Source organism: Ictidomys tridecemlineatus, unplaced genomic scaffold (genome assembly GCF_052094955.1).
Source record: "Ictidomys tridecemlineatus isolate mIctTri1 unplaced genomic scaffold, mIctTri1.hap1 Scaffold_910, whole genome shotgun sequence".
Classification (NCBI taxonomy): Eukaryota; Metazoa; Chordata; class Mammalia; order Rodentia; family Sciuridae; genus Ictidomys; species Ictidomys tridecemlineatus.
This window is the reverse complement of record NW_027526142.1, coordinates 46,689-60,799: the sequence shown is the minus strand read 5'-3', so window position 1 is coordinate 60,799 and position 14,111 is coordinate 46,689. Positions and strand designations below refer to the sequence as shown.

Genomic DNA, 14,111 nt, shown 5'->3' with positions numbered 1-14,111 from the left:
TATCTTTTTCATGTACTATATATAGAAAAACGTCATTAAGATACCTTTTATTCCGTTTTGTTTTTGTTAACTTGCCATTTGATCACAAATATTTTCCCTAACACATTAACATTTAACAAAAGTTTAGTAATAGTATTATTATATCCCATCAAAAGTTATTCATTCCCCTATTACTTCTCATTAAAGTGTATCATTTTTTCTATTAAGCAACAATGAGACCAGTACTTTTACTATCTATCAATCTCTGTCCCAACGTTTCATTATTACATAGGGCAGGTTTCTGGAACTCCACTACCCAGCCTGGGCGCATGCACATGGGCTACACCGCCTCACAGTGCTTTCCAGAAAGCTGAACCTGACACCCTGGAGCAGCGAGTCTAGGTGCCAGGCCGGCCACGCCTCCCCCAAGACTGAGAGTGGCCATTTTCACAGTCTTTGGGAGAGTTCATCTCCTTTGCCACTGGTTTATCTTTGAAGTTAACTTTCATGCTGACATCACTTGTGTGTCCTCTAGTTAACGTCCCTGCTCGCCCTCCAGGTCCTGCAGTCCTGACACAGTAGGACTCTTCCTGAGGCTTGGGCCCCAAGAGCGGTGGCTCCAGGGACAGGGACCCCGGAAAGCGCGGAGCGGGCGCGGGTAGGGCAGCTCCAGCGCAGCCCTGGGCTGCAGACCCTGCGGCTGGGGGCCGTCAGGGCGGGGGACACGGTCTCTCGTGGACGGTCGGGAGGTTCCGTGGCTGGCCCGGCCGGGCGCAGCGCGGGCTGGAGCGGAGTTTCGCGCGGGGTTTAGCGCGGGCTGGAGCGGGGTTTGGCGCGGGGAGGTCGCGGGGTGCGGAGCGTTTGGGTCGGACGCCGGCTCCCAGGGAGTGGGGTCGCTGGGAGGAAAGCCCCGCGGCGCCCCGCGCCCCCTCGCCCACCCCGCGGTGCGCCCGGCCCCACCGTACCTGCTGCTTCAGGCCAGGTCCAGCTTCTTCTGCGTCGTCGCCAGCTTGTCCTGAAGCCTCTGCTTCCTCCAGTCCAGGTTGCGCCTCCTTAGCCGGTTCGCCTGCCAGCCGAGGAGCACTCCGGAGGCGAAAGCCACCAGCACCGACACCTGCAGCGTCCTCTCCGACACGTCCGTCCGCCATCGCGGCCGCCCGGTGTGCACCGCGGCCTACGGCGCTGCGCGAGGGTCAAGCAACGCCGCGTTCACAGCGGGCACCGGGCGAAGAGCCGGCGGAGCAGCGGCTTGGGCGGGGCGTCCTGCTGGGTGTGTCAGCAACAGGTCAGCCTTCTCCAGAGACCTTCCCAGTGCTTGGAGAGCCCGTCCGCACCCCTCTGAGCCCTCCACAGTGTCCCATCTATCATTAATCAGATGTTTCCTTGCACTATTAGCTGACATTGGTGTCTTGCCAAGTGTAAGCTCAGCACCTCTTTATTTTTGCTCAGCAATAGAATTTGAACCACGTGTGCAACTTAAAATCCTCTGGTAACTCGTTTCTTTCAAAAATAAGTACAAGCAGATAAAATTGTTTTTAATAATATATCTTATCATTTCAACATCACTTTGGAAATTATTTAAGAGATTTCTGGTTTTTGTATTGTCTTTGAAACTTGATGTATATCTTTACAATTAACATCAATCATACTTTTTAAACACTGAGTTTTCAGTGGAGATATGTGATCTGTATCTAATTTTATAAAATTTACAGTTGAAAAAGAAGTCTCATTTACTTACACAAAATTTTTTTTCCTGAAACTGAGTTTACTATGGGTTTTTAAATTAAATTGATCATTAGATTTCTTTAAATTGAAAATGAAGTTCTTAGGGCTGGGGCCCAGTGGAAGCGCTCTTGCCCAGCATGTGTGAGGCACAGGGTTTGATTCTAAGCACTGCATAAAAAATAAATAAAATAAAGGTCTGTCAACAACCAAAAAAAAAATTTAAAAAGAAAATGAAGTTCTTTTGTCACAATAGCCATGCTATGCCAGAGCTAACAGGAGACAGAATTATTGAGATGAGGGGCACACACACTTCTAATGATACAGGTCACTGTGATCCTGCGTGTCCCACTTCCTGGTGTTCAGGCACTTAAGTGTGCAGATCCAGAGACTTGCTTATAACTAATAGAATAAAGCAAAGGTGATACGGTGTCACCTATGATTGCTTTATGTTACATTGAAGGCTTTCCTTACAGCTTGATGAAGAGGGTGGAAGTGTTGAAGGAGTTGACATCAAAGAACTGTGAGTGACCCCTGGGAATGGCGGGGTGCTCCAAGCTAACAGCTAGATCCCTTATCCTACAACCACAAATAAACCAGCTGTCTGCAACCTGAATGAACTTGGAAGCACATTTTCCTCACTGGGGCCTCCAGATGAAAACACAGCCTGGCACCTTAGTTGCAGCCTTGTGAAACTTTTAACAGAGGACCTAGCTAAAGACTCCTGGCCCATGGAAAGTGTGAGAGAATAAGGGTGTATTGTTTAAAGTTGCAAAGTTTGCAGCAATATGTTACACAGTGTGAGAAAACACTTTCCCACTCTGGTTTTCAGTACCAACTACCTCTTATGCAGACGCTCAGTACTTCAGACATCAGATGTGGGAGAAGCCCCACACACCAACCAGTTCTGCAGTGAACATCAGCAGTTGAATGTCCTCCAATTCTATCTGGAAATAGTGTCAGATACTACAAGTTGAGAGCTCAGAATCACAAGACTCTGACCACACCCCGCCCCCTTCAAATTGCCAGTTTCAAGTGGTAGGTTGTCACTTATACTTCAGACAGGTATAAATCAGGAGTTCCCACAGCCCTGTCCTCGGGTTTGATTTGTTTGCTCACAAAACTCAAGGAAACACTTTACTCATGTTTCCCATTAGTGTCATCTCATCTCTTAGCTCACCCTGTTGTGTTTTCAGCACAGAGCCGACCTCCGCTACCGCCCTGGGTCCAAGCAGTCCTGGCCTCTTACCTGAGGGGCTGCAACAGCCCCCACCGGCTTTCAGAGTTTCTCTTCCTGTCCACCATGTTCTATTCCCCACACAGCAACCAGAGTAGGTGGGCCTGCAGGGAAGAAGTTGGATCATGTCACTGCTCTACTCAAACCCTGGAGTGTAGAAGCCTCTGTGGTGGCCCCGAGGGCTCTGTGTGACCAGCTTCCCTAGCCTTAGCTCTCAAGAGCCTGCTCACTGTGACCTGAACTGGTGGAGAATGTTCACAGGGTGGGACCCTGCCGTTCTTCTTCTTCTAGATACTCCCTGGCTCGTTTCCCCATCTCCTATAAGTTTTTTTTTTTTAATCAACTTCCACCTCTTTATGAAGCTATCAGACTAGGTAAAAATCTCAAACTCAAAACTAACTAACTAACTAAATAAGTCACTCACAAACTCAGCCATTCCCACTCTTGGTGTTCCCGATCCCCATGGTCCTTTTCTGTCTCCCTCTAGTCCTGGCTCCCTGCCACATACAGCAGGATTTACTTATTACATTTACAGTGCAGTGCCTCCGGCCCTCCCCCCACCTAGAATATAAGCCACTTGAGAGCAAGGATTTTCGTCTCCACTGTGCACCATGAATCCTAAGTGCTTAGAACAGGGACTGGCAGATAACTGACACACAGTGAATATTTGATGTTGATGACAGTAGGGAGTGGTCAGCTGTACCTTCTGGGTGAATGGCTAAATTAAATCAGTCTCTCCTCTCAGGTCCTCCCTCCCCCCCATCCTCCTCTTCCTTCCCTCTTCCTCTTCCTCTTCTTCCTCTCTGCAGTGCTGGGCATGGAACCCAGGACCTCCCACTGACTAGGCACGCATTCTGCCACTGAGCTGTGTACCTCCAGCTCAGAACTGAATTTTGAAAGATAAGTAGGTTAATCGGAAGAAAACATGAAATTTCTCCTTAATTAAGTTTTCTCACTTATAAAACAAAAAGTTTGGTATGATGTGTTAATTTTAAGTCATTTTGGAGTCTTTTTCTGAGACTGTGTACCTGGGCCACTAGTGGTGTTCAAATTTGAACCTCATTTGGAATTCTGGCCTCATCCCTAAGATGCCTTGGGCTAAAAATAGGCAGATCCTGGACACGGGAGCCTTAGACCTACAGAGCCAGCCAGACTATGCAATGCCCTTGTTTTAACATGAGGAAACTGGGGTCATATTCAGAGAGCTGCTGGGAAGAGACAAAGATCTACAATCTTAAAATCCCTCTTAAGAAGCCAACATGTCCCCAGCTTGAATCTTTGTATTTTTTTCACCTTGGAAAATTGTTTCATTGGGACATTTTAGTGGATTTGATAATGGCAAACTGGTTTTGAGGTGAATATTAAATTTGGATTAATAATAGGCTGAATAGTCAAATGTCATGAGTTAATTGATTACAGGGTGTCTTCTGAAGGATACATTAATTGCTGCTGTTGAGTTTGCTGTTTGAAGCACTTACCAAGGGAAAAGACATTATCAAGTACCATACTGAACCTTTGCTGCTTATGTAAATTCATTTAAAATATATAAATGACGTTACCTTCCTCTGCAACTCCCAGGCCCTGAACAGTAAAGTGGTCACTTTATACTTCAATGTGCCCCAAAACATGAATCTGTGATCTGATTAAAACAGAGCATTCGCCTTCTATTAATCCAGTCCCTGTCGCTAATAACACAGCACCAGAGTGGAGGAGTATAAAGAGGAGAGGTTTGTTTCCTAGGTCTACATCAGGGGCAAGGGCAGCAGCTGAGGATGGTCTTCTTGCTGCAGAGTCCCGAGCCAGGGCAGAGCTTCACATGGCGAGAACCACAAGTGTAAGGATGGGTATCCTCCGAAATCTCCACTCCCCTCCCTTTATAAAGTCACCTGTATCCAATCATGGGGACTTCACTGGGGTGAATTTATTTAATCCTAATCACCTCCCAAATATTTCATTTCTAAACACCATAGGTTTTTTTTCATCTTTTAATTTTCATTTTGAATATATTTTTAATTTATTGGTTCTTTTTAGTCATACATGACAGCAGAATCCATTTTGATATAATTATATAAGCATTTATTGAGTACATTTTATTCACAGAAAAACAAACTTTAAGCTACAAATCCCAGATTATACAGCGGGAAGAAATTTTCTTTGTTTTCCACACTGATGGAAAGGTTCATGCTAAATGTAAAAAAGCCCTATAATTATATTCACAACATTTCATGTGATTGTTCATAATACTAATACAATTTTGTAAGAATCAATATGTTTGAGGTTAAGCATAATAATAATGAAAAATGCAAAATCTAAGAGAAATTACATCAAAGCCTTTGTTATATCAAATAAAAAATGCAAATTTGTTACTAAGCACATAGACAAATGGCAAAATATATTTATATAGTAAAATATATATGTCTTCAAGTTAGACAATGCTACAGTAATGTTGGAGTGGTCGGACTGTAGTTTGAAGTCTGAAGTTTGCAGCTCTGCACATGGATTTTTGGCATTCACCATAGTGTTTGATTGACCTGGTAAAGGCTCTCTTTCCCATTCCTGTCAGAGGAGAAGTCAAAAGCAATTTGCATTTCTATTGCAGGGACAGCCTTATATTTTCACTGTCTTGCTTCAGGGTTCTGTCCATTTGTTCAGAGGAACCTTGACAATCTTGAAATCCTGCAAATAGCATGCTGGTCCATTCATGGCAATGGGCTGGTAACAGGAAATAGTAGGAACTGTGGGTGCCTTTGTAGGACAGGTACAAGTCGGAAGGTCATAGAGACAACTAAGTTCAGGGTCAAGCTGCATGGTGAGTGTCCAGGTGTCCAGTGGTCTGGGCAGGTCAGGATATCCCTTCTAAAGCGAAAACCACCATGGCTCTTTCAAAAACGGCCTACCTGGAGCAAGTCCGTTCACCTAGCTACAATCCTGGGTCTATGAAATACAATTACTCCTCATTCCTCCCGAGTCTGTGAATTTGACAACCTGCTAAAACGTATGTGCAACTCCAAAACCCATACCCGCAGTACTCAATTCTCATAGCGCTTTTGCAGGAATTTGCAGACATCTGCAGAACTGCCAAGCCTTGGGTCCTTTCACGTGCACACCCCCAGCTGAGGTCATTCAAAGTGGTACTCTGACTTTTTGCTTCAGTTCTCACTTGCTACAAACAAGTGTCCTTTTCTATTGAGTCCACGATTTTTTTTTTTTTGCATGTTTGCATTTTTTTTCTTGGAGATTTTGCTGTTTCAAGTGGCCCCAAGCAAGCACTGAAGTGCGGTGTCGTGTTCCTAAGAGCAAGATCTGGGACTTACCTGTGGGGAAAATATGCTAGGTAAGCTTCACTGAGGCAGGAGATACAGTGCTGTCAGCTGTGAGTTAAGTGAGGGAAACAGAGGTGCACATTGAACAGGGCTGCAGCCTGACCAGTGGGTGAAAATGTGATCATAGCCCATAGGAACCTACCCCGAGGGGCAGCAGTCAACGTGGCTAATTCAGTGGTCAGGGACTTTAGGACAAGAATACCAAGCATCAACAGTACTCCGACTGTTTGAGAATCAAAACTCTTCTTCAAATCTACCTTCTGGGGAGAATAATGGTTTCAAGTGCAGTTAGATCACAGTGGGGCGATCGTGGTTTACAACAGCGTATCACAAAATTATAAGGAACTAGAAGAGAGGAGATTAGAGCTTCCTGACACTAAGAAGTGGTGAACGTTTAAGAGGAGGGCGATGCTAATCACGTTGTACGTGCTGTGTGTATGATCACCACTCCACACACTTGCATGTAATAATAAAATCCATGCCTAGAGGAATTTTTCACGCCTTTTTTGTTTTATTACTGGGGATTGAACTCAGGGGCACTCGACCCTTGAGCCACATCCCCAGCCCTATTTTGTATTTTGTTTAGAGACAGGGTCTCACGGAGTTGCTTAGCGCCTTACTGTAGCTGAGGTTGGCTTTGAACTCGCCATCCTCCTGCCTCAGCCTCCCAAGCTGCTGAGGTTACAGGTCTGTGCCACTGCACCTGGCTTCCCTCTTCCTTTTCTTCTGTTTCCCTCCTTCCCACTTTTCCTTCCTTCTCTCACTCCATCTCCTTCCCTCCCTCCCTCACTTTCTTTTTTTCTTTCTCTCTTCTTCACAGTGATTGTTTAGGTGTAGAGACCTTGTCAAGTTCACTTTCGGCCTGGGTACATCATAGGTGCTACAGGGAGGCAGAGGCACGTGATTTTTTTCTTCCCAATGATGTCAGGAGTCGCGGTGGCCCTGGCCCTCACCCCTGAGCTCAGCAGGAACTGCACGTGGTCATTTCTTCTTCATTTCTCACCTGGAATACAGCAGTAAGGAGAAACTTCCTGCCATCCACCCGGGGGTATCCTGAATACAGTTTGATTAAATGAGATTAAAGTTGGGGTAGATGTTGGGTCTTCTCCTCATTTACCAGTTCTCCAAATAATGAATTGGTTTTCAGGCCCCCTCTGGCTGAACTCTTTATGTCATTAGGAACTCACAGAGTTCAGCTTACTTCATGTTTCAGCCTGTGGCCATGATTGCCCTTGTTGGTGCTCCAACGATGTCATCTCTGGCCAGTGAAGCTGGTCCCTGAATCCTTCCATACATGACCAGTCCTCTCCGGTCAGTCCCTTTGCTCTCTGGCATGACAAGATGTCCCAGGCTCATTTATGTACAGTGGTCCTTGACTTAATGATGCTGTGAATTTACAATTTTTTTTCTCAGCTTAACCACTGAGCAATACACCCAGCCCTTTTAAAAAACAATGTTTAATTTTGAGACAGGGTCTCATTAAGTTGCTTAGGGCCTCATTAAGTTGCTGAGTCTGGCTGGCCTTGACTTTGCAATCCTCCTGCCTCAGCCTTTGTAGCTGCTGGAATTACAGGCATGTCACCACTCCAGGCTAACAATCTTTTGACTGTGGGATGATGTGAGTGTATACCCACACAGCCACTCTGCTTTTCATTTTCTGTACAGTATTCAATAAATTATGTGACATACCTGACACTTCATTATAAAACAGACTTTGCATTAGATTACTTTTCCCAGCGGTAGACTAATGTAAGTCCTCTGAACATGCTTAAGGTAGGCAAGGCTAGGCTATGATATTCCATAGGTGAGGTTATTAAATGCACTTTTGACTTAAAAATGTGTGAGTGAGTGTGTGTGTGTGTGTGTGTGTGTGTGTGTGTGTGCACGTGTGTGCACACACTGTGGAACAAACCCAGGGCCTCATGTATGCAGGGTTAGTGCTGCATCACTAGTCATACCCCACCCCCACATTTTCCACTTATGATGGATTTATTAGGCTGTGACCCCATTGCAAGTCAAGGAGTAGAGTATTTCCGTCTCTGGAATAAGCCATTTCTCCTTTTAGTAATACAAACTATTTAAAAACTGCATCTGCACATGGGAGATGCCTCATTCTCTTATTCCCCAAGATGACCTTATTTTTTCCCCCCGAGATGACCTTTAAAAAGGTTTCTAGTATCACCTTCCTTCGTGTCTTTATTATGAGTGACTGTTTACATATTCAAGCCCCCCCAGGTAAACGGAAATATGACATGTACAGGTCTTTTCCAACTTTCTCTTTTCTTTTTTTTTAAATTTTTTCTATTTTTTTATTACTAGTTGTTCAAAACATTACAAAGCTCTTGACATATCATATTTCTTTCATTTGATTTAAGCAGATTATGAACTCCCATTTTTACCCCGTATACATATTGCACATTCACATTGGTTCCACATCCACATTTTTACATACTGCCATACTAGTGTCTGTTGTATTCTGCTGCCCTTCCTATCCTCTACTATTCCCCTCCCCTCCCCTCTCCTTCCCTCCCATCTTCTCTCTCCACCCCATCTACTGTAATTCGTTTCTCTCTCTTGTTTTTTTTTCCCTTTCCCCTCACTTCCTCTTATATATAATTTTGTATAACAATGAGGGTCTCCTTCCTTTACCATGCAATTTCCCTTCTCTGTCTTTCCCTCCCCCCTCTCGTCCCTGTTTAATGGTGATCTTCTTCTCATGCTCTTCCTCCCTATTCTGTTCTTAGTTGCTCTCCTTATATTGAAGATGACATTTGGCATTTGTTTTTTAGGGATTGGCTAGCTTCACTTAGCATAATCTGCTCTAGTGCCATCCATTTCCCTGCAAATTCCATGATTTTGTCATTTTTTTAGTGCAGAGTAATACTCCATTGTGTACAATTCCACATTTTTTTTTTTATCCATTCATCTATTGAAGGGCATCTGGGTTGGTTCCACAGTCTGGCTATTGTGAATTGTGCTGCTATGAACATCGTCTTTCTCTTTTCACTAAGTAGTTCCTTTCAGCAGTTTGGCTAAGTGTCCCAGGAACCTGTGTATTCAAGGTTTGGTTCTCAGGGTAGCACTATTGGGATGTGGTAGAGGATTTTAGAGGGAGAATTAATAGAGGTCTTTGGGCCTCTGGGGGCACACACTTAGAGGGGATTTGGGAACTGTGCCCCCTCATCTTCTCTTTTGCTTCTTGGACACGAGGTGAGCAGTTTTTCTCGGCCACGTGCTTCCCATCATTGCCACCCAGCAATCCCACCAAGAAGCCTAAATATACTGGGTCTTCCCAAACATGAACTAGATCCTCCAAAACTGAGCCCCAAATAACCATTTTCTCTTTATAAGTTAATTATCTCATGTCTTTTGTTATAGGGATGGACAGCTGAGTAACATACTGGCCATCGCCTCATGGTCTATAGGTATATCCCCCATTTTTTTTTTCTAGCTGGCGTATTCTACCAGTCCCCTCTTAGTGAATATTTAGATTGTTTTATCCTTTTGAGAATAAATAGTAAAAGAAGAGAATCTGCAAAAAGAAAACAAATATAAGTACAAGTATGTAGTGAAGAATTAACCCTGGCCAAAGAGAGCTCTAGCCTCTGCCCTCAGTCACCGGGAGGTACTCTGGACTGGGAACGTCCTGCTGGGCAGAAACATGGAGTTTGCCTGGGGGCTCTGGGCTATGGAGTATTAGTTCCAACCTCTAGAGAAACCAAACCAAAGGTATTAGCCCAGAGATAGGCGGCAGTCTACGGGTTAGCCATGCAGGCTGTGACCAAGTCCCAAGAAAACCTCTGGGCACTGAAGCCTTGGGTAAACCTCCTTGATGCAGGGTCTTGCTGAGTTGCTTAGGACTTTGCTAGACTGCTAAGGCTGGCCTTGACCCATGATCCTCCTGCCTCAGACTCCCGAGCCACTGGGATTACAGGCGTGCACCACTGCACCCAGCCAGGAACACATGCTTTTAAAGTCTACTTTCATAGGCTCAAGAGAGGAAGAGAGAAGGACATCTCTCCCCTTCAACCCACTGCTTCTTTTTAGTCAGTTTGAGCAAACTTCAGTCCTGTACTTGCCTTATAGAAAGTTCCCTGTGAAGACTAACCAAGATCAAGAAGGAACCTCCTGTGGACAGAGGTGCCGGGTTTCTGTTCTCGTGACTAAAAGGCTCAGGGGTCACTCTAGTTAAACTGGGCTAACTGGGCTGCACGAAACAACCACACAAGAGACACAAATACCTATTTCTTTGGGGTTGCTGTGACAGCTCCTCTGACCTTAAAGGTCTGCAGAAGAGAGAGAGAGAGAGAGAGAGAGAGAGAGAGAGAGAGAGAGAGAGAGAGAGCACGCGCTGACCCCTTTTATTGAGGAGAAGCTATTCAAGTGAGGCAAGGGGTCAGGTTTCAGGGGGCTGAGTATCTTCATGATGTCCACTGTCAGCAGGTTGACTGACACCTGGGTAGGCCATACCCAAGGGCACAGTAAGAGGAAGGGACACACACTAGGCACTTCCATGGAAGATTCTATCCTAAACAGGGCAAGGGTTTATATTACAAAGGAACAGGTGAGCATAGCTTCACCCATGGGGCTGTAGCAAGACACACCCATTTCTGTGACTAAGTGCCTCAGCACCCAGCTGGGGAGTGTAACTCAGTCACCTGTAAGGTTGGCCTCCCACACAGAGGGTGAAAGTCTGACCTAAGCCTGGGATGCAGGGTAGAAGGCCATCCACAGTGGGTGCAGGTAGGATATTTGTTTTACAGAAGCATGTGTGCCTGCTTGTGTACATGTAGATAAGGAGCTGTAGGGAAGGCTGTCCATCAAAATGTGCTCACAGTGGCCTCGATCTTTGATTAGTTGTTTTAACTCTTCACACTGAACACATTTACAAAAAAAAAAAAGTTATTTTAAAAGACACTACCATAAAACAACCATTCTATAAGTTGTCACTTAAGATAGAAATGGAATATTTGGCCTTTCTCAAGAGCAGGCAGGCAGTTTTATATAATCCATTCAATCAACAGTTGCGAAGGTGAGTCCTGGATACATCCTGTAGACAGCTCCGTGGCCAGCAGCCAGTGTGAATTTTCTTTACCATTCTAGGTCGGGTGCTGGGAATTCAAAGATAGAGCCTGCCTGTCTTCTTCCTCTGACAGATGCTGTGGCCTGAGGGGTGGGGGGACTACATCTGCAAAGTGCCACGTGGCTGTCTTCATGAAGAGTCAGGACCAGAGAGGACGTGATCCGCTGGCCTTGAGAAGTTGAGGAAGGGCTCAGAGGGGATGTGAGGTGGGGCCTGGGTGGGAACAATCAAAGGTGGGGCTGCAGATGTGGGATTTGGCCGCCCCCCAGGAGCTGAGGCCACACAGTGGGCTCTGCGGGCCAGCCTTGTGACTGGAGCATGATGTGAGCTCTGAGGCGCAGGCCAGCGTTCTGCCAGGTTTCCACCTTAACACACTGAGGAGACTGAAGTGCTTTCTCACACAGCCTGTATTGCCAGAGGTCCGTGAGGCCAGGCCGCATCCTCTGAGTGGGGTCTCACAGGCGCCCATAAATGCACGGGCTGAACCTTGCTCCTTCCTGGAGGCCTGGGGCTGCCCCTGCAGGTGGAGGTAACAGCTTTCCAACCTGCCCAGGGTCCTTGATGGGCTTGGAGCAGTTCACCTTCCCTTCCGTCCTCTGCTGACATTAAGAGCCCTTGGAATTCCATGGGGCCAACCCAGGTCATCTAGGGTGACCTCCCTATTTTTAAAGTCACTTGATTAGGAACCTGAATTACATTTGTAAACTCCTCATTTGTCTGAAGAGAAATAGATTATGCACTTCCAGGGATAAGGGATAGAATCCTTGGGGCTGTAATTCTGCCCATCTTTCTCTCTCTGACCTTGACCTTGCCAGCCATCAGGACCTAGCAGATTCCTGCTGAACCATCCAGAAGGACAGTAGGTGCCTACAGGTGACAGAGCCAGTCACAGCCTCTCCAGGCCTCGCCCTTCTGTTGGAGGTGACCAGGAATTTGGTTGGTACGGGTGTCCAGCAACACTTGCCCTTGCTGGCTCTTGGTGGCATGGAAGGATTTATCATTATTTTAAATTCATAGCCAACATTAAAAGAAAAAAACTCAGGAACAGGATCATGAAAAATCAGATTTCTGCTGGTCTTGGTGGCACATGCCTATAATCCCAGCAGCTCCAGAGGTAGAGGCAGGAGAATCGAAAGTTCAAAGCCAGCCTCAGCAAAAGTGAAGCTCTAAGCAACTTAGTGAGACCCTGTCTCTAAATAAAATACAAAACAGGGCTGGGGATATGGTCAGTGGCTGAGTGCCCCTGAGTTCAGTCCCTAGTACACAAAATAAATAAATTCACATTTACCAGCGCCCAGCAGCAGGCGCCCCTGCGCATATATTAGCTCATTTAATTCTCCAAAGAAGCTCTGGAGGAAGGTTCCCTTCCTATTCCGCTGATCTCGAAGCAGGGCATACACAGTGTCCCGCTGGGGCGCAGTCTGCACACTGGGCCAAGGACTGCTGACCAGGCCACCCGCGGGGGTCCTCGCAGCCCCGCATGCGGTCCACCCCGCCCCGTCCCGGCCAGCGCGTCCTGGAAGGGGCCTCCGGAGCTCTCGCCGTTGGCCGGAGCAGGTCCTTCGCCCCCGGGCCCACCCGCCTTGTCCCATTGACAGCCCAGCACAACCGGGGTCTTCCTCCAGCCTGCTGGGGGCAGAGTCCGCTGGCGCGGCCCTGATGCTGGAGCATCCCTTTCTGGTGCGCCGCAGCCGCGATGCCCTGGACCGGCCCAGCCGCGGGAGTGACTCGCTTATATCTGGAGCCCCGCGATTAGCCTCTCGCCCAAAAGGTAAGGGGCGCCATCCCCGGTGCCCGAGGGCGCCCGGATCGCAGCGCATCCAGTCGCCCTCCCCGCGCCAGATGCTTCCCCAGAGAAAAGCCCCGGGAGAAAACCAACCGGCTAAAAGCCAGCACCGGCTGCTGCGAACCCTGTGGGGACATGGGGCAGGGAGCCCCTCTGCTCGGGGCGCTTTCTCTGTCCTCTGCGCCCTGAGAGCCCGGCTGCTCTGGAGAGCTGCGAAGCCAAGAAGCGCACAGTGGGCTGGAGGGCAGCCCTGCGAGTTGGGGGTCACTTGGAGCTGTCAAGCCTGTGCCACAGGAGAGGCCTCCGATCCGCGGGGACTGAGCCGGATTGCGTGGAGACCTGATTCCAGGTCTTGCTGGCCTGGCTCCGGAGCCACGCACTGCGCTGTGTACCCGCAGGAAAACAACCAAGGGTCCCATCGCAGGATGGGGTTTGCAGCCCTGGCTTTTCCTGGGCCTGTGGGATCCAGCTCCACAGTGGGCTCTGTGTGTTTGCTGTGACAGACAGGCTCCTCTGGATGACTTGGTGCTTCCAAGCAGCTGCTCCTGGGCTGTGTTCTTTGGCGGGATAAGAAACAGAGGGTGGAGAGAGAGGCAAGAAGCCCTGTTCTGATGGAGCAGTTTCCAGATCACCGGCTGGTCTCCTCCTTGAGCCTCTGTAAGGGGGGATTGGTAAATCGCAGTCACCTTGTGGGATGACCACGCAGGTTGGGTCCAGCCCAGTGTCTGGCACACAGTGATGCTGGTCATTTCCTTCAGGCCATGCAAGTGTGTAGGAGGTCAGAGTGTTTTAGTCCTGCTTCCCATCTTTCCTGGGCTGGCCCTGCCATTCAACTCTGGGCTGAATGGCATCCCCTGCTCCCTGGCTTCCCAGTGGGCTAGTAGCCTGCTGGAGAGAGTCCACAGGGCCCTTATGTGTGGGGTGGAACATTGGGCTTCCCATCTGGCCTGCTGTTCTCCCACAGAATCAGGCCCCTTCCAA

General features: G+C 47.6%; 1 protein-coding gene across 9 annotated transcripts in view; it reads right to left on the bottom strand.

Moving 5' to 3' along the window:
* Window positions 1-959, bottom strand: part of LOC144374867 (nephrocystin-1-like) — a 41,881-nt gene extending 40,922 nt beyond the window's left edge. For all 9 annotated transcript variants that reach the window (XR_013434134.1, XR_013434133.1, XM_078037628.1 and 6 more), the window contains exon 1: window positions 945-959. The gene's annotated coding sequence lies outside the window, so the exon portion shown is untranslated. The remainder of the gene's footprint in view (window positions 1-944) is intronic.
* Between the last annotated feature and the right edge of the window lie 13,152 nt (window positions 960-14,111).